The sequence below is a fragment of the Saimiri boliviensis genome, chromosome 3 (genome assembly GCF_048565385.1).
Source record: "Saimiri boliviensis isolate mSaiBol1 chromosome 3, mSaiBol1.pri, whole genome shotgun sequence".
Lineage (NCBI taxonomy): Eukaryota > Metazoa > Chordata > Mammalia > Primates > Cebidae > Saimiri > Saimiri boliviensis.
Window position 1 is genome coordinate 152,078,492 of NC_133451.1, and position 27,757 is coordinate 152,106,248.

The window sequence follows — 27,757 nt, forward strand, 5'->3', positions numbered from 1 at the left end:
TAAATCATTTTACGATAAAGACACATACATATGTATATTCACCACATCATTATTCAAATAAAGACATGGAATCAACCTAAATGCTCCTCAATAATAGACTGAATTTATGAAATGTGGTACATATACATCATGAAATACTACACAGCCATAAAAATAATGAGATCTTGTTCTTTGCAGCAGCATGGATGGAGCTGGAGGTCATCATCCCTCAAACTAACATGGAAACAGAAAATCAAATACTGCGTGTTCCCGCTTGTAGTTGAGAACTAAACGTTGAAAACACATGGACATGTGTTTTCTTTGTCCTAGCTACTCAGGAGGATAAGGTGGAAAGATCGCTTTGAGTCTGGAAGGTTGAGGCTGCACTGGGCCATGACTGTGCCACTGCTCTCCAGCCTGGGCAACAGAGTCAGACGCTGCACCTCCAACCACCACCACCAAAAAACAAACAAACAAACAAACAAGCAAACAAAAACAGAACAAAACAAACAAGCAATAAAAATATGTATGAGACACTGATGAAATAAATTCTCAATACAATCAAGCAAAAGCATATACCCCAATTCTTCACCCCAGCTTCAATGCATATCCTTACCATTGCCTCAGTTTTGAGATATTGTATTTCTCCACTTTTTGACTTTTGTACTATGTATGGCCCAGGGCATGAGGCACTAGTGACAGTGTGGTGATGTCTTTACCAAAAGAGGTCTCATGTGTTTCTACTCTGTGTGTTTTTCTCTTGCCATGAGAAAACCATACCCTGGCTAGTCTGTTGGTCCAATGTGGATTTTCTTTATGATAAATAAATGGACAAACTTGGTTTTGTCCTGATTTTTTTTCCATATAGCATGTCATCCAGAAGTTGCTAGACTAAAAGAACATTGGCATGGACTCCTAATGTATGCCTAAGACATCGGCTTGGTGATTAAACCCTGAAGAATTTCAGTACTCTTTAAGCCTATGACTATCACATGGTACTGTGTTAACGTTTGCTAGGTAGAATGCAGGTGTCTCAAAACCAGGTAGTCAAAGAAGTTCCCATTTAGATAATTTCTGCTTCTGATTTTTATAACTGTATTCCTAGAGGTTCAGGTTTCCATGGAGGAGCAAGTGTATTAATGGACAGAATAAACATCCCACTAAAACAAAAGCTAAGACTGTCACCTGATCGTTTGCGTTCTTCATTTGAGCAGTCCAGCAGACCAAGAAAGGAGTCACTATGATTAAGACTTATTAGTCCTAAATCATCATGAAGAAATAGTTGTTGCCATCTGATGGAGGCAATAAAGTATGCCTGGGAGTTGAGAGTCACTTCGAAGCCATTTATTGTTTCTATATCCATAATGGTGATTGGACAATTGCACCAACCAGACCTAGGAATGGCCTGGTAGCGAGAGATTCAGACCTCTTTAAGAATACAGATTTAAGTTACTTCACATTGCAAACAACAAAAATCAGCAAATATTCTAGTCAGGCAAGAACATCAAGATGTTTAGCAGAACAGGAAAATGATGAATATTAATTATTGTCTCAGGATTAAACACTGAAGCATGGATTTAGCTTGGCACACTAATTCGTGTTTTAAGTCCTCTCTTCAGACATTGTCACTGCACACCACCTTTAAAAAACAGCAACAATGCCTATAATCCCAGCACTTTGGGAGGCCGAGGTGGGTGGATCACGAGGTCAAGAGATCGAGACCATCCTGGTCAACATGGTGAAACCCTGTCTCTACTAAAAATACAAAAATTATCTGGGCATGGTGGCATGTGCCTGTAATCCCAGCTACTCGGGAGGCTGAGGCAGGAGAATTGCTTGAACCCAGGAGGTGGAGGTTGAGGTGAGCCGAGATCGCGCCATGGCATTCCAGCCTGGGTAACAAGAGGGAAACTCTGACTCCAAAAAAAAAAAAAAAAAAAAAAAAAAAGGCAGCAGCTACAGCTGGGAATGGATTTAACATGGTGCATGAGTGGATCTGATCTGGGACCAAGTCCGCAGATAATACATGGTTTTCACCCTCATCTGCTTTCTCTCCCCAATATCTGTGCAAGTACCCCAGAACTCCAAATGCAGAATCTGCATCTCTGTCTAAGGGCTTCTGCTCTCAGACAAGCTCTGTCCATGGGCGCAGCAGGCCAAAAGTGCCAACTGATTCGTGTTCTCTCAGGAGGAAGCCTCAGCCAATGATGGAAAGTGCAAAAATACCTGAAATCTCTTGCCCCTCCGTGGTATTTCCATGAGGCATTTATACTACACTGGTTTTCAGAGTTCCCCAGCATAATCAACCTCAGGTTTTTCACATATTCAATGTACTTGAATATGTGCCTTTAATTAGCTGCCTTCCATCTGGTTTTACTCCCTCATTCCCTAATGTCTCCAGAGATTACCTACCCACTAAATTACTGTGCTCAAACCTCACCTCAAACCAGGATACAAATCTAAAACACGTATTTCCATTCTCTCCCATGGAAACATATAACTTGATATTTTTAGCCTATAATCTGCTATCTGTATTTTGTATGTTATTTTAACATCATATGTGTGCATAATTTCATAATTATATCCTCTCAAGAACTGTAAGATATGCCCTAGTACTTACTAGCCAGTAAAGAAACCAACTCTAAATTACAAACTTAACTACATAATGCAGTGCAATAAAGGAAGAAATAGATATACAAATAAGTTTCTCTAATTCTTGATTTAGATTTTCTCATTTTTTTTCTTTTTTTGCAAATTCCTATGTTAATAAAAAAGCTTGATGCTTACTTGCACATTCACTTTGAACTCTTAAGAGACAGCACGTGGCCAGGCACTATGGTGCATGCCTGTAATTCCAGCACTTTGGGGTGCCGAGGCAGATGGATCACGAGGTCAGGATTTCGAGATCATCCTGGCTTAACGCAGTGAAACCCCATCTCCACAAAACCACAAAAAATTAGCCAGGCGTGACTGCATGCGCTTGTAGTCCCAGCTACTTGGGAAACTGAGGCAGTATGATCGCTTGAACCTGGGTGGTGGAGGTTGTAGTGAGTCGAGGTTGTGCCATTGCATTCCAGCCTGAAAGACAGAGTGAGGTTCTGTCTCAACAAAAAAAAAAAAAAAAAAAAAAAAAAAAAAAAAAAAAAAAAAAAAGACAGCACGTGCTATATGTATTATAAATAGTTCTAATCAAGCAAAAACTGTTCTGAAGAGAGAAGAAATTGTAATTTTATTTTTGAAAATGCAATCATTCCCGTATTTAAAGAGGTATAGATTGGGATTTACATATAACTTTAGGGCATAAAATATAAAATGAATAAGATTTTTAAAGTCTTCAAATTAGTATCTTGAACAAAGTCTTCAATAGAAAGAGAATAACAAAGATACATAATAATCATGTCTTATCCTTAAAAAGATCATTGTAAAGTAGGAGGTATTTTCACCCAGTGTTTTGAGCCTTACAAAGACTCTTGAACATTACCATGGTCATCTTCTGTAATGAGGCATTCAGACTCTGAATTGTCAAGTGGGTTATTCATTACTAATGCATTTAGAAAGTGCTAAGGTCAAAACTACCAATTAAATTATAATTAAATTAAAACTTTTTTTAAAAAAAATCAACCAACACAATGTATAAATAAAGCATGAATTAGAGGAAACCTAATGGTTTATATGTAACACGCACCTCTGTAACCACTCTTATTCCTTAATTAGAAATTTTACTGAAGAAATGAGATCAAATAGCTTTGCATAGGGGAAAAAAAAACTTGTTTGATGCATTGGGTAGTATTTATATTGAAAACACTACATGGGATTAAATATAGAAAAATGGATATTAACACATATTCTCATTTTTAGTTCCCAAAAAGAGAATGAAAAATGACTTTCATGTCAATTAGTATGAGTGAGATTTACCTGGAAAAGAGAAATTACTAACTCAGGACTGTCAATTCTACTATTTACAAGTAAACAATTAATTATGTCACCTAACAATCTATATGATGCACTATAATTAATGTTCAAATTTATTACTGATTGAATTGACTACCATCATCACTTCCTGAAAAGCCAATTCAATCTACGCAAAAAGTGAAAATATTTTATCAATAGCCAATTTAATTTTTAAAAACATAAGTGATAGATAACTTTCAATGATAAAATATTAGGTTTGAAGCAGAACAAAAATTGTTATATATGTATGAGATCATAGATTTTTGTAAAGATAAGTATCTCATACTTTTTCAAATCTCTGAAATAATGTTCATGAAGTACATGGTCAAAGTTATAAAGTAAATTAAAATAAAAATGTTTAAACATTTTAGCTAGTGTTTTATGAAATGAATTACATTTGTTTCAATCATAATAAAAATCCTAAAAGCAATAAATATAAGTATATTTAATTCACTGTTTATTGGTATTTGAAAGGGTGGCTATTTCAGTTCACTATTTTCACTTCAGTTTTGAAGGTAAAAATACTAACTTCAGAAAACAGATTACTGACCTGTTTGTCAGGGTGCATTTAATTGATAACTCAATTTCCGCTTTAAAATTCAGCAAGCAAATATTATATCATCACACTTTTCCAATTAACAAAAGGACAATTGTATAAATAATTCCTCTACTTTGAGACCTCGTTAAATTCACCAAAATTTTTAAGTCAAGAGAATTTTACAAACATGCATTTTAATTTAAAATGCCATTTTGTAATAATTTAAGTATTTTGTGGTAAAATACATTTTTAATAAATTCATTATTTCACACTTGTATTACTAAATATCATATTTGTACAGCTCAATAGGTGACATCGTACCTATGCATTGTTCTTAAGTACATTTCTATAACCCTATATTTGTGTATTTACACCACATATAGACTTGAAACAGAAATAATTAGCACTTATCCTGAATGCAGCTGTTTCTAATAATGAGTACAAAATTTTAAAAGTAGAGAGTAGTAGTTGGATATAATGTTTGAATTAAACATCAGGTATCTGTTGAATGGTTTCCACAAATTTCATTTTGTTTTGATAAAGCATGAACTTTGAAGTCAAAAATAAGTTTGAATTTTATTCTTGCTGCTAGCTCAGTAACCAATTTAATTTGGAGCCAGCTATTAAGAAGTCATTTAGCCGGGCGCGGTGGCTCAAGCTTGTAATCCCAGCACTTTGGGAGGCCGAGGCGGGTGGATCACGAGGTCGAGAGATCGAGACCATCCTGGTCAACATGGTGAAACCCCGTCTCTACTAAAAATACAAAAAATTAGCTGGGCATGGTGGCGTGTGCCTGTAATCCCAGCTACTCAGGAGGCTGAGGCAGGAGAATTGCCTGAACCCAGGAGGCGGAGGTTGCGGTGAGCCGAGATCGCGCCATTGCACTCCAGCCTGGGTAACAAGACCGAAACTCCGTCTCAAAAAAAAAAAAAAAAAAAAAAAAAAAGTCATTTAGCCTCAGTCTTTTTTTTTTTTTTTTTTTTTTTTTTTTTTTTTTTTTTTTTTTGAATGTAAAACATTGAAACATCTAAGTCATAGGATTTTTTAAATAATAAAATTAAATAAACTATGTGAAGTAAGACTAACGGTATTGCACTTAAGAAAATGTTTATTTTAGCTTTAATTTAGCAGGATTTACAAGGATATTAATATTAGTAATTTGACTTTTACACATTTCTCATATTCTTCTCTCTTTAAACTTTCCTATAAAAGAAAATTTAAGGTCGGGCACGGTGGCTCAAGCCTGTAATCCCAGCACTTTGGGAGGCCGAGGCAGGTGGATCACGAGGTCAAGAGATCGAGACCATCCTGGTCAACATGGTGAAACCCCGTCTCTACTAAAAATACAAAAAATTAGCTGGGCATGGTGGTGCGTGCCTGTAATCCCAGCTACTCAGGAGGCTGAGGCAGGAGAATTGCCTGAACCCAGGAGGCGGAGGTTGCGGTGAGCCGAGATCGCGCCATTGCACTCCAGCCTGGGTAACAAGAGCGAACCTCCGTCTAAACATTGTGAAGAAGATGGACTTAAGAAATAAGAAATATTAAGTAAATATTATGTCAGAACTACAAGAAAATCCATTGAAACAGAACAAACCGGAAGAAGTTCTCATAGGAGTGGGTGAGGTTAAAATTAAATGGTTTAATTAATTGATAGAATTCTAAGTGTAATAAAATTCTTGAAGTTAAAAGTTAGCTTCACGGAAAAAAATACGACTTTGTGTTTTAGAGTCAAGAAACAGAACAGTTGGAAACGTTGTATTGTAATTTAAATTCACAAGAGAAATAACTCACTGATTAATACCAAGAAACACTTGGCTTGTCCAGAATGACTTAATGTGTTCGTTTGCTTGGCATCATGACTAACCCAAAATCAAGCGTGACAGCAGGCCAATACAGAGAAACAAGACAGTAGCATGTACCTGCATAGATTGGAAGCTGCAAACTGGGATGCAAACTGTAAGAAGAATAAACTAGACGAACGAATCGCTAAAGTCTAACTGTGACCTAGTGTGAGAGTAAGAAGTCCTTAAGGACTAGCGAAATAGGGAGAGGTTCCTATTCTCTTTCAGGCTTTTCCTTCTGGAAATATAAAGGGGGTCCACAGGGAAAATTTATGGGAAGAAAATTGTTTAAATTCACTGATTGCTTTTAAGATTTTTTATATCACCTGTGGACCTGGCAGCGGGGGAAGAACAGCGGTCATTGTAAAAAAAAAAAAAAAAAAATCACCCAGACCCATTTTCTCTATCTCTCCGATGTTACAAAAGCCTTAAGCTACATGGGGAAGGGAATAGAAACTCTAGGCTGAGGGCACTGGTGAAGTTCAGTACAGCTGAGGAATAAAACACGAAGGGAGGGGCGAGGGGAGTTCTTCCACGGAGGAAGATCCAGGAATATGTGCTAGGTCCAGTATCACACCTAGAGAAGGGAAAGGGGCACGTGTGTGACGACCATACAGCTGAGATAGCCATGTACAATGCTGGCCTAAGACTGAAGCTCTGTTGTAATATCAGAGAACTCAACCCCATTCCTGCAAGCCTCGACTAAAAATTCAGAATGTGATACAGTTGGGGCCAGGAGAACTGCAAGAGATAGCCCATGTCTGGGGCATAGGACAAAGGAAATACCACACATCTGGAGACAAAACCAAAAAACGTTAAGCTTTAGATTAACTGAAGTTCAAAACGCTAACAACGTCTCTGTAACTACATCTATACTGGGTATACAATTATAGATTGATATTGTTTAAATACTTGTACTTTAAATATATTATTCTATTGTCTTCTTACTTTTTTGTTTCCAGTGGGAAATCTATTGTCACTTTTACTCCTCTGTATAACATGCCTTTTCCTTTTTGACTGCTTTTAAGGTTTTTTTAATGACTGGATTTAAACTATTTGATTGTGACAGAGTGTTTCTTCTATGCTTTGTGTGCTTGAGTTTTATTTAGTATATTTTTATTTTAAACAGAAAATAAAATTTGAAAATTTGTGACCAACAGTTCTTTATTTTCCTATTCCCTTTCCCCTCTCTTTCATGGACTCTAGTTACTTCTATACAAAGTTACTTGAAGTTCTAATGCACTTCACTGATGATCTGTTATTTATTTATTTCTCTTTCCTGGCTGTGTTTCATTTTAAATAAGTTTTATTGCTAGCTCTTCAAAGTCACTAACCATTTTGTCTGTAATGTCTAATCTACTAATCTCATTCACTTTATTTATTAACACACACACATCATAACTTTCTCCCTAGAAGTTTATTTAGGTCTTTATTACATATTCCATCTTCAGTTAACTTTTTGAACATAAATAATTTAATTCTAATAATTCCCTTAGTGTCTTTGTCAGAAAATTCTAACATATTCATCAGGTCTTGGAATCTATCAATTGTCATTTCTACTCATTTGGACATATTTTTTTCTGCTTGTTTTTGAGAGTTTGGTAGTATTTCATTCAATAGTAGGAATTATAAATTTTATCTTGTTGCATGCTGGATATTTTCTATTTACAAAAATATTCTAGAGCTATTTTCTGGGGGTACAAGTTTGATCCTTTTGCATCTTCTAAGATTTACTGAGTAGGTCCAAAGTGGTGCTCAGATTTGGACTAGTTATTTCCTCACTAGTGAGGCAAGAAGGCCTATGTACTCTGCACATTGCTCTTGGAATCATGAGGATTTTTCAATTTTATCAGTGAGAACACAGGAACTATGACCAGTTCTGTGTATGCGTACCTGGCATTGTAAACTTTTTCTGTTGTTATTTCTTTTAACTGAAGTTGATTTGTTTGTGAGCATGGGCAGCTGAATACTCTAAAGCAACCTTTACAGAGCTCTTAGTTATCTCTCTTGAAAATATCTACTACCTAATTATTTTTCCAAAAATCTCTAGCTTCCTTGTTCTCTGTAGACTCAGCTCTACCTCAACTCAGGAAGTTGGGCAAGCTTTATCCTAGTGTATTAGTCCATTTTCACACTGCTATAAAAATACTACTCAAGATTGGTTAATTCATAAATAAAAGAGGTTTAATTGACTCACAGTTCCACACGCCTGGGGAGGCCTCAGGAAATTTACCGTCATGGCAGAAAGGTGAAAGAGAAGCAAGCATCTTCTTCACAAAGCATCAGGAGATGCTTTTTTAAAACTATCAGATCTTGTGAGAACTCCTCCACTACCATTTAAACAGTATGGGGGAAACTATACTCCTGATCCAATTACTTCCCACTAGGTCTCTCCCTTGACACAAGGAGATAATGATTCAAGAATGAGACTTGGATGGGGACACAGAGCCAAACCATACCACCTAGTTTGCTTTCCCTGTGCAGCAGATTCAAAATTCTGTCCAATAAAATAAACTGGGTTAATCTGTAGAGACCGCCTCATTTGTTTCTTATTTCTCAGGAATCATTGTTCCTTGTTGTTTTATGTCCAGCATATTGCAAAACATTGTTTTATATATTTTGTTCTTTTTCCCAATGTTCAGGTGAAAAACGTAAGTTCAGTGTCTGCTAATCCATCTTGGTCAGAAGCAGACATCTCCCTTATTATTATTATTATTGAATAAAATGGGTCACCAAATGTGATGGCTATTTTTTATGTGTCAACTTGACTGGGTCACAGGGTGCCCAGATACTTGGTTAAACATTCTTTCTGGGTATGTTTCGAGGGTGTTTTCAGATTTTCTTAGAATCTACGTTGATAGGCTATGTAAAGAAGTAGCTTTCTCCATTGTGCATGGGCATCCTCCTGTCTGTTGAGGGCCTTAATAGGACAAAAACGTAATGAACAGGAGAATTTAGTCTCTGCCTGACTGATCAAGCTGCGAAATAGGTCTTCTCTTGCCCTTGAACTGAAACTTACAACTATTAGTGGTTACTGGTTCTTGGGCCTTTAGATTGACACAATTGGAAGAGAAATACAATACAGTAAGACCAATGGGGATACATCATTGGCTATCCTGGGTTTCAGCTTGCTGACAGAAGATTGTGGCCCTTCGCAGATTCCATAATTTATGGGCCATTTTCTTATATTTATAATATGGGAAATATTTATGGAAATATTTATGATAAATATTATCTGTCTCTCTTCCCCCACCACACACACATACACAAACACAAATATATATTTACACTATATAAGTTATATCGTTTCATCTATTATATCTCCTATGCTTTGGTTCTCTGGAGAACTCTGACTTGTACACTCCGTACACATGTGAGAATCCATAGAGCACAAATTACCTTGTAAAATAAAAGAACAACATCAAAAAATTGTGCAAAACCCTAGGCTATTGTGAGAAAGGATCTTTCTGTGACTATATCTGTAGAGTCCACTCTACAATCCAAGGACTTGTACCATAAAATAGATATTGACACAAACCATGCCATAAGCTATGATTATGGTCTGGTACTTTATTTATGTACATGTCTTTGGCCACCTTATGATTGAACTAGGGTAACTTATTTATTTCCCCCATTGCTTTAACCTAAGTAACACAAATGTGACTACATTCCTAATTTCGATTGATGAACCTCAAAACTTGACTCCCCAGTTTCCTAAAGCTATCATGTCAAAGATTTTCCAGTATTACATTGGAACAATAAAATTAGTCCTGTAAAAGATGGCCTAAATATACCAATCAATGGTCCCAGTTAATAATTATTTTGCATTTCTGGAATCTGTTTATTTTTCTGTCATTTTTCTATGTTCTTGCATATGCTACACTTAAATAATCAGGTCTAATTTCAAGAGTAGGCTACATTTGCCATATTTGAATCTATTAATGCTCCTATTTCTTATCATATTTTAAATTGATATTTATTTGGGACAGTCACATTTTATAATTAATTAGTCATATATATACATATATATATGCATACATATGTGTTTCAGTATATTCAGTTACTCAAACATTTAAATAAGATTCCAAAATGTATTATTTGAATGAGAAAACTTGAATTAAACAATTACAGTCTCTGTATGTAGTCATGTAAGTTTACACCAAAAACTGAAGATATCTTCAGATTTATTAATGCTGTTTAGCAGACTTGCTTAACTAAACCATATTAATTACCTTTGTTAAAATAAAATAAAATACCTAGTTGTTTTTATTCCTAGTGTTTTACTGTTTTATTTTGTTAATTCAAGCCTATTACATTAGATTTGTTCTTTTTTTTTTTTTTTTTTTTGAGACGGAGTTTCGCCCTTGTTACCCAGGCTGGAGTGCAATGGCGTGATCTCGGCTCACCGCAACCTCCGCCTCCTGGGTTCAGGCAATTCTCCTGCCTCAGCCTCCTGAATAGCTGGGATTACAGGCACGTGCCACCATGCCCAGCTAATTTTTTTTGTATTTTTAGTAGAGACGGGGTTTCACCATGTTGACCAGGATGGTCTCGATCACTTGACCTCGTGATCCACCCGCCTCGGCCTCCCAAAATGCTGGGATTAGAGGCTTGAGCCACTGCGCCCGGCGAGATTTGTTCATATTATAAATAAACCATCATCTAAATATTACACTGGAGTAAATGTGAGTAGAAAGTTTCTGTGCTACTTAAACTTGTGGTCTATTGCTAACTATCACTTTAGTTACTCCCGTAAGTATGTAACTCTGATAGCATCAGTCTTATTTAGCATATCCGTTTTTTTCTCAAATTATTCTGTGGTCTCATATTGTAAAACAATATGCTTTGTTTACTAGTCTACATTTTTCTACATGCACAAACATGCACACATATACACATACACACAGCGTATAAAATTCAGACAAAATATTATCATCCTTCAGCAAGTTTTTACTAGTTAATTCAGATCCAAGAGACTTTCCTGGCAACTGCATAATATCACCTTATAGTTCTAATCTTCTAATCATATTTTACTCAATAGTAAATAGCTAGACTACTTCCTTATTTCTACCTCCAAATCATATTCTATATCCATCTCTCTAGACGCTTTATCTCTTTATATGTCAGTCTTTCCCGAAAGACTTTAAGAAACTTTGAAGAGAGCTAGAGAATATAATACATACTGAGTTCTTAATATGTTATTATTTCACATACATTATTAAGGAAAATCTTTTAACTTGAATGTGACTTAGAAGTTATTTCCACAATTTTATTATGGATAAAAGTTAGACTAAAGCAAATTGTTTTTCAAAGGTGGAACATGTAGCGCAGACAGGATTTAGTTCCAGTTATATTCAATTCAAATCTATGTTTCTTGCTCCTTGTCATGTTAGTCAGTTTATTTATAGCCATACCTCCATATATATTTGTTGATTGATCTAATATCATTTCCATGTTTTCTCCTATATTGATTCTTCTATTCATTCATCTCTGTGTTTATTTTTGGTCCCAAGCATTATTAAGTTCTTTACACAAGAGCATTTAGAGTATTTGGCATACAAATTTTAGGGGTAACAAATGCCTGTTCATGATAAATACACTTTAGGAAATACAGGTTTATTATTTTCTAAATACATAAAATTAATTCAAGCTTTGGATTACCAGATAGGCTATGATATAGGAACCCAGAAGAAAAAGCGGCTTAAAATAAAGGGGGGAAATGAAACCTATTTTTTTTTTATCTGTAGGGCATGTTGCCTTTGCTGAAAACTCAACAAATAGCACTCCTCTAAATTTTTCAACTGAGTTTTGAGAAATAAAGAGTGGTAGATGGAAAACAAACAAAAAAAAATCCATTATAATTTATGAAGGATAGATTTAAAGGCATAGATTATAAATTACATATGAGAACCAATAAAGGGATTCTTAATAGCAAATATAGAAATTCATAGTTCCAAACGAGTAGACCTACTTCTTAAGGAGCAGCAGAGAATGAATTGTCTCTACAGATGTGTTTACTATAAAGAGAAGGAAAGGCATAGATGAGCAAAACGTGATGACTTAACTACTTCCACACTTACCAATCATGCAAAGTACTCCATCTCCTGTCAGCAGATTGAGTAAAGAGAGAGAGAGAGGCTACGAGTTAAGGTAATTCAGAACTTTTCTCACAGAATAAAACATCACACACAAAAGCATCTTGTTTTAACATTTCATAAATTCAGTTAATATTTATGATCAACGGCTGAAAAACATATGGAAACAACTTCATTCTCTATTTATAATAATGATCATTAACCATATTTTACTAGAGCAAAAATTATACTACCAAAGAATCTAAAAATTCATCAGGGATGTATACATAAAAAATAACATTTCATAGGATAGAACTATTTTGATATACCTAAATTTACTTCTGCATTAATGTCAAATCATCAGATTAGTTGAAAAATAGGGAAATTATTCTCAGTGCATCTGCCAAGCAATTCTAGACAATGTGACTGATTTTTTAGGTAGTAAGCTCTGAAAACAGAAATTGTTGAAAGCTATCTGACCTGAATTTATTCTGCAAAATTTTATTCCCATCTGAAAGTGTGCCTTTGATTTATTCTCTGTCACTGCTGTATCTACGCTAATGCACCATTACGCATAGTTGATGTTTCAGACCTGTAACCATCATTCTTCTTGAAGCCAGAACTTTATGATTACGTCAGACATTGTCTGGCATAATCTATTTAGCAAGTCAACTTTACCTTTATAGTTTCTGATGAATGTGGAATAATTACTTTAAATATTTGCTCCTCTCTGTTTAAAATTTGCCAGAACGAAGAGATTATGCATGCAGAAAGTGTGCAAGGGGGGTTGAAGATAACAAATGATACATCAAGCCAAGCCTAATGTGGCTTTACTGGAGTAGAAACAGTGGTAATAAATCAACTGCCAATGTTGATAATAAAATACTGCATTGGCCTCCATCAGCCACAAGAGAAAGGTTAAATGTTATTTCTCACAATAACCATGTGGTCTTCATAGCTGACACCTTTAATATTGAATCCCATCATTATTTTATACAAAAAATATTTGATCTTTATTCCTAATGGAACATTTTTATAAAGAACTACTTTGTAAATATCTAATATCCCTGAAAGAGTTTCATTCATTTTATGGTTATGCTGTTACTCCATAAAAGTATCTTCTCTCTTAATACAAGACTACTGTTTTGTAATGGGTAGCTATGAGAGGTTGAAATTCATTCCAGTCAACTGTACAGTGACCTTTTAATGATTGACTTTATATGAAGCCAGTGTTGGTGTAGGGGGGTATTGAAATGTTATTAGAAAAAAAAACTCAGTGATTTATTTTCTAGTTTATTAAATCAAATCTAAATTTTGTTCATATTGCATTCCAAGTAATTCTTATTTCAAACACAAACCTCATATCTTGACCTATCTATACAATTATTTCCTTAATATGCTTTCTGTTAAGAATTAATTATTATAGAGTGGGTTTACAATGTGTATTGGTATTAAAGGGGAAAGTTTGCAATCTGTTTCAGAAAATATACATTTGAGGCTTATATCTGTGAAGATATTGATGATATATGTACACATAAACTAAATGAAAGCAGATCCTTCCAGCTGTGTTCATAAATTACACTAACCATTCATGTCCCACCTACACCTGAACCACCTGCACTACCTACTGCAATATTGCCCACTCTTACTTCTGAAAGATTTCAGACTGGGAACCTGTATCTACACTAATGCACTAATGCTGATGTTTCAGATATAAAACCATCATACATTGAAATGGCCATAAGCATCTTTCTTGTGCTTCCTCTGTTCAAAAAGCCATTTATTTTATGGGAGATCTACTATGAGCACTCCTCAATAACACTAAGGCTCATCAAAACTGTTTTATGTTTGGCATTCACTAAACAGCCAATCTGCTAGCTGGTAAAGCGGTCCTGGGTAATATGCAGAAGTGGACAAAATGTCTTCCTGTACAGTTCATTGCAGAAATGTGCTAACTGAGTACCTACAGTGGCATTGCATGTGACAACTCACAGACTTCCACACACTAATACTCATACCCTCCACCAAACCCAGCAACGATTTTCTGGACAACTCATCTCAAGGTCTTACTTTGAAAGGCAGGTTTCTGTAATAGAATCATCCTTTATTTTTCTGAGTTTTACACGTTGTTAAATCTTCACACATGTTTTCTGACTACAGAATTCTTCAAGAAACCTAACTTGAGAATACACAGTCTGTTTTTTACTACAGGATTGTCAGCAACTTAAGTGTTAAGTGCGGTTAACTTTCTTTCTCACAGCTGTATGCTCAACCCTTCCGGGCACCGAGTAAACTATCTTCAGGGTTGTTTCTGGCAAAGGTCTTTGCTTTTGTTTGTTTCCTGGGCTGAAAAATGGCAAAGATTAAATCCGTCTTAATCCCTGCTGCATGCCCAGCATGCTCCTGACATTAAGTACTTAAAAAATACATGAATAAATGAAGGCAATTTGGGTGATTTTTCCAAGGTATATCAGTCTAAATAAAAAGATAAGGCACTATTCTACATGATATTCAATTATAAGTAATATATATATTTGAGATTATAGATTTTCAGTTTTCTTCCTTTACTATCAACTTTTAAAATATGTGAGATCAATTATCAGTTTTAAAAGGAGGCAAAAGTGCCTCTTTATGTCATAGATAATGGAAAACGGAACATTTCTCCAGGATATAGCTTAGAAACTAGAATTCATTTTTGTAAAGATGATAAAGAGCTTGTTCTCCTTATTTTGTTTTGTTTTTGCAGCAATCCCTGATAGAACAAATATACAGACAGGTGGGAAAGAGAATTCTCTAGATCTTACCATCTACCATTTAGTTCTTACGTATTTCAGCCTGCAACCAATTGTTTACCAAGAAACTTGTGTCCTTCTTTGAATATTCTTGTTTTATATGTTCCTCTATTGCACTCTTATTTTAATAATATTTGGATAATTTCAGAAGGTGACACACAACTGAAATAGAATTCCAAATTTTGCACTTAAGTTTATATATATTTCAGAAGAAGAAAGCATAGGCATTTGTTGAGTTTCTTAAGGGTTTTTAGGCCCAAATGGATTAAGAACAATTTTTCCATGTTTTCCATGTTCAGTGATATCATTTTAACCTCAGAACAATCTTAAAGTAATACATTTTAAACTTAACACTCTTATCTTAAAAGCATAACTTTCATCATTACTTCACATACTAATTGTTTCTTCATAACCAGGAATTTTTCCAGCCAAACGTCATCCTAACAACACATCATTTGCTACCACACGTTGTTAGAGTTTGCAATGCTAATTTCTATATAACAATTTTATTTATAAATACTCAGAATATATGATAGTATCTGGACACAATGCTTTATATCAAATCACACCTAGGACTTTGCCTTCATTATCTTTTAAATTTATTTCTGGTTTCAAGTCCCATATTGTTTGGTTTCATAAGAAAGAAATGCTCATTCCTTCAGCTGCCTTAATCTTTCAAGATGAAATTAAGTCTCTTCTCCCTAACAACAGACATTAAACAGATTTTGTCTTTCTCTAAAGTCCAAATACAAGGTGCTGTGTCTCTTTGGGGAAATAAAAAACCATATTTAATTTACATCTAATCAGATTTTTATAATTGAAGTTGAGTGAATACAGGAGCAAGGAAAACATCAATGGTATAATAGGAGAAAATTTTCCAGAAATCTATAAATACTGTTTTTTTTTTTTTTTCTTTTCTTTCTTTCTTTTTTTTTTTTTTTTTTTTTTTTGCTTAGAAGAGCTCTACTAACTGTGGAATAGCATGAAAAGAAAAAGATCACAAATCAGACACCTTTATAAAATTATATTATTACCTGATGTTGCTTATCAAAAAGTTTTTTAAAAATCAAAGAAAAGGGCCGGGCGCGGTGGCTCAAGCCTGTAATCCCAGCACTTTGAGAGGCCGAGGCGGGTGGATCACAAGGTCAAGAGATCGAGACCATCCTGGTCAACATGGTGAAACACCGTCTCTACTAAAAAATCCAAAAAAATTAGCTGGGCATGGTGGCACGTGCCTGTAATCCCAGCTACTCAGGATGCTGAGGCAGGAGAATTGCCTGAACCTGGGAGGAGGAGGTTGCGGTGAGCCGAGATCGTGCCATTGCACTCCAGCCTGGGTAACAAGCGAAACTCCGTCTCAAAAAAAAAAAAAAAAAAAAAAAATCAAAGAAAAGAAGAGGACAAATACCTTCTAAGCAAAAAATTGCAGATTGTCTATGAATTAATAATAATTAAATATGTTCCAGATAACTTAATATTTAAGTGCAAGTGAGAAAACATCTTAAAGCAAAGCTTTCAAAATCCTGAGGGAAAAATATTTCAAAATGAGAATCATTTATTTAACTAAATAATATTTACTAAAAAGTTAAGATACAAACATTTTCAATTTATAGAAAGACACAGAGTTTATCTCCCAAGCACCTTTACTTGACAACAACAAGAGCAAAAAATGTTTTACTTGGTGTTTAACAGAAGGTACATTTAATACGTGTTTAAAATTTTACAAAGATAAAATATAGCTTTTGTCTTTTTTAAATAAACTTTTTATAAAACATATTTTTGTTTCAAAATAAACAGGATAAATTTATGTATTTATATGTTTCAGAAAAATATATAAAATGTGAGAAATAAGAGGTATTTAATATATGTTATTACGTGGATATATGAGTAAAACAAAATGGTGCACTACTATTTTATACAAAAATAATATGTTTTGTTTTTTAAATAAATAAAGAATTATAGTCTTGGAAATATTTTCCCATAAGTAAATAGAGAAATATACCACTTATTTTAGACATTCATGATATTTGAATTCGTAGATATACAGTAGTTCCCTTTCTGCCATTTTAGTTACCCACAGTCAACCACAATCTGAAAATACTAAATGGACAATTTCAGAAATGAACAGTTCATACATTTTCAATTGTGAGTAGTTAGATGAAATCTTACACAATTGTGCTCCACCCCACCTGGAATGTAAATCATCCCTTTGTCTACTGTATACTCACAGCATACACTACCTGTCAATCAGTCATTAACATCCTCTACTCCTGACATTCACCCATTGTCAACATCATGGAACAAAGATCCAGGATCTCCTGAGGCAGATGATCCTCCTTCTGACATATTGTCAGATTTCAGTAGTAGTCAAATGCTACTTCACAATGCTGACATCATTCACTTCACTTTATCTCATCACGTAGGCATTATATCATCCCAAATCATCTCAAAATAAGAATGATTATAGCATAAGGTATTTTGAGAGAAAGATCACATTCACGTATTACAATATGTTATTATAATTGTTTTATTAAGAGTTGTTTTTAATCTCTTAATGTGTCTAATTTATAAATTAAACTTTATTCTGTGTGTTTTTAAACTTTATTTTTGTGTGTTTAGATAAAGAAACATAATTTGTTTCAGATTTGGGACTATCTGCAGTTTCATGTATCTACTGGGTGTCACGGAATGTATGTCCTGCAGATAAAAAAGGACTACTATAATATTATATTTAGCCGATTTATTGCTCACTGACATTGAGATTGCTTCCAAATTTTATACAATTATAAAAACGATTTAACAAAACTATTGAAAATATTGCATATTTGACACATATTTTATTGGAAATAAACATTTTTGTATTTTATATTATGCAAATTTTATTTGGAATGGCCCTTCAAATATGCTAATATTTATCTTTTCAGAAAAAATATGTGTCTGTGTGTATATATACCTTTTCCTTAATCTTCTCATATTTTATGTCATTCTAAATTCATCACAAGATTAATTTAATAATTATTTATGTATCAGTCAATTGAAGAAATTTACAATGCATTAACATATGTTATTAAAAAGAGTTGAGGAAAATCTATTTATGAAAGTATGTTCGGTTTTTCTAAAAAGGAATAATGGTTTTACAGCCACCCAAACAAGGTTACCCAGTAGATCAAACTTAACAACCTATACCAGAAAGAGCAAGATCAGACAGAGCAATTCCCAACACACAGTAAGAACCTAGCTATGGAAGAAAAATACCTCTGATCTTGGGTGGATCATTACAGCCACTGAAAACCTATAGGCTGGTGAAATGGGAACTGAAGTGGGGTGAATAACCTGACATTCTACTTGTTTCACAATATCCTGGCAATGTATTTCATTGGCCAAATCAGAAGCCAGAGGATAAGACCATCCAGTTTATAACTTAAAAAATGTCTGCCTTCTGGGTAAAGACCAAGGTGTAGAAAGACAAAATTTGGCTCTATGGAGGCAAAGGAAGACAGTTCATCATACCTAGAAAACAGATAAATTTTTTTCCTGAATCTATAATATTTTAAGAATATAGTTTTAAAGTGAACAAGTTCTCTTTACTGGGAAAAGATAGTGATTGCAATTATATATTCAGGCAACATAAGAGTACCTAAGTATATAAAACAAATATTAAATGATCTGCAGGGAAATATAGGTTGCAATGCAATAAATGTTGGGGACTTCAATACCCCACTTTCAGCAATGGCTATAGCATCCAGACAAAAACATAAGAGACTAATTAACGATATACTGTTAAATTAGATAATCTTAAAGAACGAAATAAATTCCTAGACACGTGTAAACTACCAAGACTGAATCATAAATAAAGAGAAAATCTGAAGAGGCCAATAAAAAAGGACATTGAATCAGTAACAAAACAACAAAAAAAATCAATGGTTCTTGAATCAGAGAAGAGCCTGATGGTGTCACAGCTGAATTTTACCAAACATTTAAAGAATCAATATTAATTCTTCTCAAACAGGTTCAAAAAAATGAAAGTGGAAGACATACTTCCAAACTCATTTTACTAGGCCAACATTATTAACAAAGCCATGTAAGGAGACTATGTAAAAATTGAAAGCCAATTTTTCTCATGAACATAAATTTTTAAAATACTCACAAAATAGCAGCAAAAGAAATCCAGCACTACATTAATGATCGTTTACCATCACCAAGTGAGACAGGCAAGGAAAGCTCAAGATATGCAAGTTAATAAATGTGACATACCACATTAACAGAACAAAGGACAAAAAAATATATCATCACAGTAGATGCAGAAAAATCATTCTACAAAATTTAATATCCTTCTATGATAAAAACTGTAAACAAATTATATATAGAAATATTGTACTTCAACGCAATAAATGCTATACCTGAAAAGCCCACATTTAACATACTGAAGGGGAAAAAAAAGTTCGGAAAACTTTTTCTGTAAGATCAGGAGCAAGACAAGGATTTCTATTCTTGCCACCTCTTTTCAAACATAGGGCTGGAAGTCCCAGATAGAGCCTGAAGGCAAGAAACAAATAAAAATGAATTCTAATAGCAAAGGAAGAAGTAAAATTGTCTCTGTCGATGACATGATCTTATATACAAAAAATTAAAGATTCTACCCAAAATAACTGGAGCCAATAAATGAATATAGTAGAGTTCCAGGATTAAAAAAATAATAATAACAAAGAAAAATCAGTAGAATATCTGTACACTGACAATGAACTAGCCAAAAAATAAAATTTTAAAATATCCCATTTACAGTAGACAAAAAAACAAAACACCCAGAAGTAAATTTAATGAAGGAGATAAAAGATCTGAAAACAATAAAACATTGATGAAAGGAATTAAAGAGGACTCAAATAAATGGAACAATGTCTCACGTTCATGGAATGAAAGAACAAATATTGTTTAAAAGTCCATACTACTGAAAATTATCTAAAAATTCAATGTGTTTTTAATTAAAATCTTAAAGTCATTTTTTACAGTAATAGAAAAAAAAATTCTACAATTTGCCTGGTGCTACAAAAGCCCTCAAATACTCAACACAATCTTGAGCAAAATGAAAAAAATGAAGGCATCACCATACGTTATATCGAAATGTAGTAGAAGGTTATAGTAATCAGAAGAGCATTCATATTGGCATAAAAACAGATACATCAGTGAGATAGAGAACTCAGAAATAAACCCATGCATGTATGGACACTTGATTTTTAATAAAGATACAAAAAACATACAATAGATGAAAGGCAATCTCTTCAATAAGTGATGTAGGTACAATTAATATTCACATGCAGAAGAAATTTTATCACACACCATTTGCTAAAATTAATTCAGAATTAATTACAGACTTGAATGTAAAACCTAAGATGTAAATTTACCAGAAGAAAACACACACAAAAAAGTCCCACAACACTGGTCTGGGCAATGATTTTTTGTATATGATCCCAAAATCACATGTAACAAAAACAAAAATAGACAAATAGGATTGCATCAAACTAAGAAGCTTCTGTACAGAAAACAAAAAGAAACAACATACAGAGTGGGAAAATAAATATTTGCAAACCACACAGCTGATAAAGGGTTAACTTCCAAACCATGTAAGAAACTCAAACAACTCAATAGCAACAACAATAACAAAAATGTGCAAAAGATTTAAACAGACACTTCTCAAAAGACAAATGATCAACGAGTTTATTTTAAAAAAGCTTAATATCACTAATCATCAGTAAAATGAAAATTAAAAACACAATGAGATACCATCTCACATATGTTTGAATGGGTACTATTAAAAACATGGAAGGTAAGTTTTAGAAAGAAAAAGGGACCCTGGTACACTGTTAGTGTAATTAGCACAACCATTATGAAAAAATGGCATGAGGGTTCCTCAAGAAACTAGTAATACAATTAATACAACCTAGCAATTTTTCTGGTGGGTATATATCCAAAAGAATTGAAATCATTATGTTGAAGGAATAATCCACACTCTGTGTTTATTGCATCACTCTCCATAATAGCTAAGATCTGGAATCAACCTACATGTCCATCAAGGGATGAATGGATAAATAAAACATGTTACAGATACAAATAGAATACTATCGGTCTTAAAAAAAGAGGAAACTCCCATCATTTCTCATAACATAAATGAGTTTAGAGGACATTACCCTAAGTGAAATAAGCCAAGCACAGAAGATAAATAATACACTATTTTATTTATATATGGAATCCAAGGAAATTTAACTTACAGAAGTAGAGAGTAAATAGAGGGTCACCAGAGGCCAGTGGGAGGAGGAGAGCATGGGGATAAATTGACCGAAGTATACTAACTTCAAATTAGACAAGATTTAGTTTTCACAATTTATAGCAAAACAAGATTGTCATGTTTAATATTAATGTATTTTATATTTCAATATTGCAGAAGGTATAGATTTTAAATATTCTCATCCCAAAAAATTGTGTGATGTTTATTAGCATGATATAACCATTTCATAGCATATACATACATCAACACATTATATTATGATCCATATATACAATTATTGCCAACTAAAAATATAAACCTAAGTAAAAAATAAAAAATAAAATGAATCAAGTGTTACACATCAAGAAACAGTATTAGTATTAAGAGAAATAATCGCATCTGGCTTTCTGCCTCTTAACGTCTTAACAGTATGCACTTTTGATTTCCAATTAAATCCCTGACGTTTGCAATGTGTTCACATTAATAGAACATAATTCCAGAGTTTTCTTGAAATGACTTTGTGGTTTTGAAAAACTGTAGTAGCACTGGGTGGATTACTTATTGTCGCTTTTGAAAATAATTTAAGGATTTTTGAAAGAACATTCTCAAACATGAATCAAATAACAGCACTGGATAAATGTACCAGTAATTTTCCTATCTACTTTTAAATACATATTTGTCTGCAAAATAATAATAATAGTTTTTAAAAATCAGGTAAAGAAAGATCAATATTTTAATATAACTTCATTTTTTAATATTTCCAGCTATCAATTAATTATACTTAACATGAAAATGTGGGTGTTCTTTGCTATATGAAAAAGAATCATTCCTAGTATTTAAGTTTGCATTTTAAAACTTGAATCACATTTTAAAGGCATCAGGCAGCTTACAGTAGCAAAGATAGCATGGTCAATCAGTTAACAGAATAAAAAATTACTTTGAGAATTGTAGGCACATTTTCTCTTTTAGGAGTCTATACTAGTGTATCTAGTAACTGCTTACATATGCATACACACACACACACACACACACACACACATACACGTATCAAGCCAGAGTTCAGAACTTCAAGTGCAATATCACGTGTATATATGCACATGATATACACATGTATATATGTGCATGTATTATATATATACATGCACATATATATGCACACAGATTTCTAAATTACTATATGATAGTTAATTTTATGTGTTAATTTGACTGGACCATAGGGTACCCAGACATTTCATGAAATATTATGCTGGGTGTTTTGTGAGGATGTTTTTGGATAGGATTAGCATTAAAGTGGGTAAACTGAGTAGAGAAATTGTCCTCCCTAATGTGAATGGTTTCATCCAATCTGTTGAAGGCCTAAGTCAGACAGAAAGGCCGACCCTCTCCCAAATCAGAATTTTCCTTCTTGACTGTTTTCAGACTGGACCATTTGCATTTTCTAACTTGAACTGAAACATTAACCCTCTTGGATCTTGAGCCTGCCCATCTATAGACTGACGCTCCCTCATTGGCTCTCCAGCTTGCTGACTTATTCTGTAGATCTTGAAGCTTGTCAGCTTCCATACTCTCATAAACCAACTATTATAATAAATCTCTTTAGACAGATGTAGATAAATACATATATTTCATATTGGTTATGTTTCTCTGGAGAACTCTGATTAAAACACATTGCATTTAGTAATATGGCTAACCTATAATTTAATGATCTGTGGAAAATTACTTAGGGGCCCTAGGTGTTGGAAAACTGTTTAGCTCAAGAATAAAGACATGTAAATATTATTTAACCTTTAACACCAGGTAATCTGTGTAAATTATTGAAGTTCAGGGTATTGGCCAAGGCTGACTGTGGAAGAAGAGGAAAAAATATATGCTCTGGCTAGGATTTGAGAAGTTTTAATGTAAGAGTTAAAGTCTCAAGTTTTGAAAGTATGCTCACAAGGTTAATCACTCTGTTTAATTTTGGAAGTGTTCAATCATAGATTCATCAACGGTTTTGCAGTCTAAAAAACTAAGGATCTTTTTCACATAAATCTTGTCCAGTGTTTGGAAAGCATCAGAAAGGAAATTACAAATAATATAAATTTGGGTGAATTGTTACATCAATTTCAGGAAGAAATCTCCATTGTGTCTGAAATAGTTGTGTCATATGGAATAAGTGAGTGTATTTATTTTTAGAAATGAACATCAAACAATATCTTGTAATGACAAGCCCAAGGAACCACCTACCAGTGAATGATGGTTCCCAGAGGGGATTCCAACAGAACCATGCATGGAAAATTTAGCTCTTAGAACTGTAAAAGGCTGGTGCAGTGGCAAGAAGCAAGCTAGTGTTTGGACCTTCAAGTGCAGTATCAGGAACTCCAGGGAATAATAACTGTCTAGTTCATATTCTAAAGGCACATAAGATTAAGAAAGAAAAGTGAATTAGAGAATGCAAGGAACTGGGAAGAACTGGGACTATGGCTTGGTGGAAATGACCTTTACTCAAACCTAATAAAATCAGAGCAGTAGAGTAGGTCAGTTTCTCTAGCTTAGGAAATGGTGACTACGTTTTTCCTACTTTTCATACTTGAGGTTTTCAACAGAAAAGTGTATAATATCAAGTCAGGTTTATATATCTATAAATACCAATGTTTCTTTTAATTCTTTTCAGTAATAGCATTATGAAACTTCCAACTATTGGTTCTGAATGATTGAACTGAATCCCTAATAAGTCCAACTATATACTTTTTTAAATTGGTTATCTTTATATTTCAGAAACTTAGGTGTATATTCAGAAGAGTATAATACCGGGTTCCCTGATTTCCACAAAGAAGACATTTCAGAGTTTCTGAGAGGGAATAGGCCAAATCCGGCATGTATAAAACAACGTTATAAATCCTGATGAAATGTTTCTTTCAAGCCCCAGTGGTGACCTAAGCAACTCTTTGCTTCACTTTACCTCTTACTTGCTGCTTAAGGCCTTGTGACCGGTCACCAATGTGTTGACATCCTGATCTTAAATCAAGGATCATATTACTAGCAGATATGGAACTTAGGCTTTCTTAACTACTGGTTTTAGTAAATGAATTATTATTAATGAATTTTTCCAAAAGATTTTCTGACATGATTCTTTTAGGTTGGTAATGATATCTTTATCATATTGGTTTTATTTGGAGCACGATGCATACAAGGAGTGTTTTTCAATATTTACTTTCCCCAGAGTCACTTTGCTTGAACTCCTAGGTAAAATAAAATATTTCTTGTAATCTAGAAATATGATTCATACAATTATTGTACATTTAATTTTATTCTTCTCTTGTTATCCACCTCACTAATTCATAATTGTTTTCTATTTAACAATTGTCTGTTTCTTTACACATTAAACCCCCAAATAGGCCCTGAAACCTATGGCTTCATGGTGTGCTTGGAGTGAGAAACCAATAGGGAGTGGATGAGCTCTTTTATAGAACAGAAAAGCTTAAAGCAGTTGATTCTTTAATGTGGCCTTTCTCATCTTCTGCCCAGAAAAAAAAAAAAATACAGCATTTTAATACCAAAACATGTAAGAGGCTATATCCTCAGATTTATATTATTTGCAGAAAAATGTTAAGTTATCATTCTTCTATATTTTCCCCTTATTTATCTGTAACTTGATGAAAATGTTCTTATTGATTGATGCTTTTACAAGATCATATTGGAAACAATTGGCCTAAAGAATAAAACTGACACTCAGAATTGTGACATGTCCCAAACTGAAAAACGAAGTTGCTTCTAGCCCCACCCCAGTAGTCATCTGGGAAATTTAAAGAAAAATAGCTCAGTGAACTTCTATAGGCCAACTTATTGATGAATTTCGTCTATCCTTTAGTGTTATACCATTTCATGTATATGTGATGTCATTTAAGATTGCCATATGTAGCTTGTTCAACAGTATGGGAATATAGATCTGCTACGAAGATATTTTCCAGCTGTTTTGTTTTATAATGAAAGCATTCTTATAAATTTGTTAATTATTTTAACATTCAAAAATGTAACTTATATGATCCTTAGCTTTTTCTTCTACATTCTGTATTTACAAGATGTAAAATAGTTGAGGTTTACTAAATAATATTTAATACTATATCATCTCTGAACTTAATATTTTTAAATTATTTATTAAAAAGATTTTACAATCACTAATCACATGTAAATTTAATTCAGCTTATTCATTGCATATGTTTCAGTTTATAATACATTGTTCAAATTAGTTTTCTGACAAAATTTTTGTTTCCAGCAATGTGCTGTGAAAAAAGGCAGTCTCTGTATCTCATTGAGGTATATATTCTCAATGACCAAAGCTACTTCTTAAACTTTTAGCAAATTAAATTCTTAATGTAGTAATATTCATAAATTAAGCAATAAATTGATTTTAGAATGAATTGAGTTAAAAGTGTCATTTCTACTCAAGAGAATTTTAATTGTGCTTGTAAGTTAGACAAAGGTGCCAGTATTGAGAGACAATGAAATATATGAATATGATGGTAATAATATAATGACTTCTAAAAGTCAGATGACTCACGTGAAATAATAAGCAATGAGTGCTTACACATAGTCATTTGTTATGTATTATTATTAGAGTGTCTACCATTAAAAGAGAATATGTGAAATATTGTCAATCTTAAATAGTATTATTTCAGAGAAAAATATACTATTTGATTACACAAATCACCTCTGATTTTTAAAAAACTGGTATATGTATTTGCTGTCCAGAATAATATGTTTAGTAGATTAATGTTCATTGTTGAAATAGAGGCTGTGATGTGCCTCCCAGATTTCTCTAGAAGAAAACTCCTTTTTCAGGAGTTTTGAATGCTGAAGTGTCAAAACTGAGATAATCCCTAAAAATTGCCCTCACCTAATATTATGCCCATGCCTGAGAACAATCTACTAAGAACTGATCAATTTGTACAAAAATCTAGTCCTCTTACCTTAAGTCAGGATATGGTTGAAGAACTATCTCAGTTTACATTTTCCTATAAGCTGAGGCCCCTATTGCAACCACATCACAATTCGAATTTCCTGTTTCTTCTATTTCCTTATAAGACTACCAAACAATATTATGTTTATTAAAATGATGAGCAAAACACAGCTAATGTAAGGGAAGCCTTGATAAAACACGGCATTCCAGAACATGAGAAATAAATTCTATTGTCACAGAATCTTCTGGTTGTTTCTTTTCCAGTCAGCAACCTCTGTGGCTCATCACACTTTTGCCTGAGTTTTTATTAAGGTCTGCTGAGCTCATTCCACCCATTTGAGCTGGCAGTCTGTGCTCAGTGGATGCTACCAGCCTGAATCTCATACCTGCCAACAGTGAGTCAGGCACAGAGGGGCTGTGTGAGTCAGGAAGTGCGAGGTCCAGCCACTGAGCACAGCCAGGCATGCCAGCTGCAGGAGCGGGGGCATCTCCAGGGGCTGGCTCCTGCAAACCTGCAGTTGGACCAGACATACCACCAGCAGCTTTCTTGGTTGGCACAGGGGAACTTGGTGGCACCTGGAAGCTTGGAGATGCCAGGAACTGCAGAGCCTCAAAGGGGATGTCATATCCCTGGCTCAAGGACCTCCTAGGTCTGGGCTTCCCAAAAGGAGCCTTCTGTCCTTCTCTCTTTTGTTGTCACCGACAACACGGCAAGCAAGGACATGCTTCAGTGCTGTTTGTGTTATAGCTCTTTTAGAGCCATCATTCAGCAGCTCCCAAGTGCCAGGAAGAAGGAGGTAGGTGGACAAGTGGAGGGTGAGCAAGGCAAAGAGGAGTTTATTGAGCGACAGAACAGCTCAGAGGAGACCCACAGTGAAAACCCTCCTCTCCACAGGCAGGGCATCTAGGTGAATGTTCAGCTTTCAGCAAAGAGGAGACCCTGGAGTAGCTAGCTCTTCTCCACAGCTGGGAGTCCCTCTACGTCTGCTTCAGCCTGGCTGGGTCCAGGGGGTTTTTTATGAGCTTCAGAGGAGAGGAAGTACATGCTGATTGGTCCATGGGAGATTATGGGCAGGCCCAGAAAAAGCAGCTGTAAGTTCCCATTCTTTTCTTTTTTTTTTTTTCTTTTTTCTTTTCTTTTCTTTTTTTTTTTTTTTTTTTTTTTTTGTTGTTGTTGTTGTTGTTGTTGTTGTTGTTGTTGAGACGGAGTTTCGCTCTTGTTACCCAGGCTGGAGTGCAATGGCGCGATCTCGGCTCACCGCAACCTCCGCCTCCTGGGTTCAGGCAATTCTCCTGCCTCAGCCTCCTGAGTAGCTGGGATTACAGGCACGTGCCACCATGCCCAGCTCATTTTTTTTATTTTTAGCAGAGACGAGGTTTCACC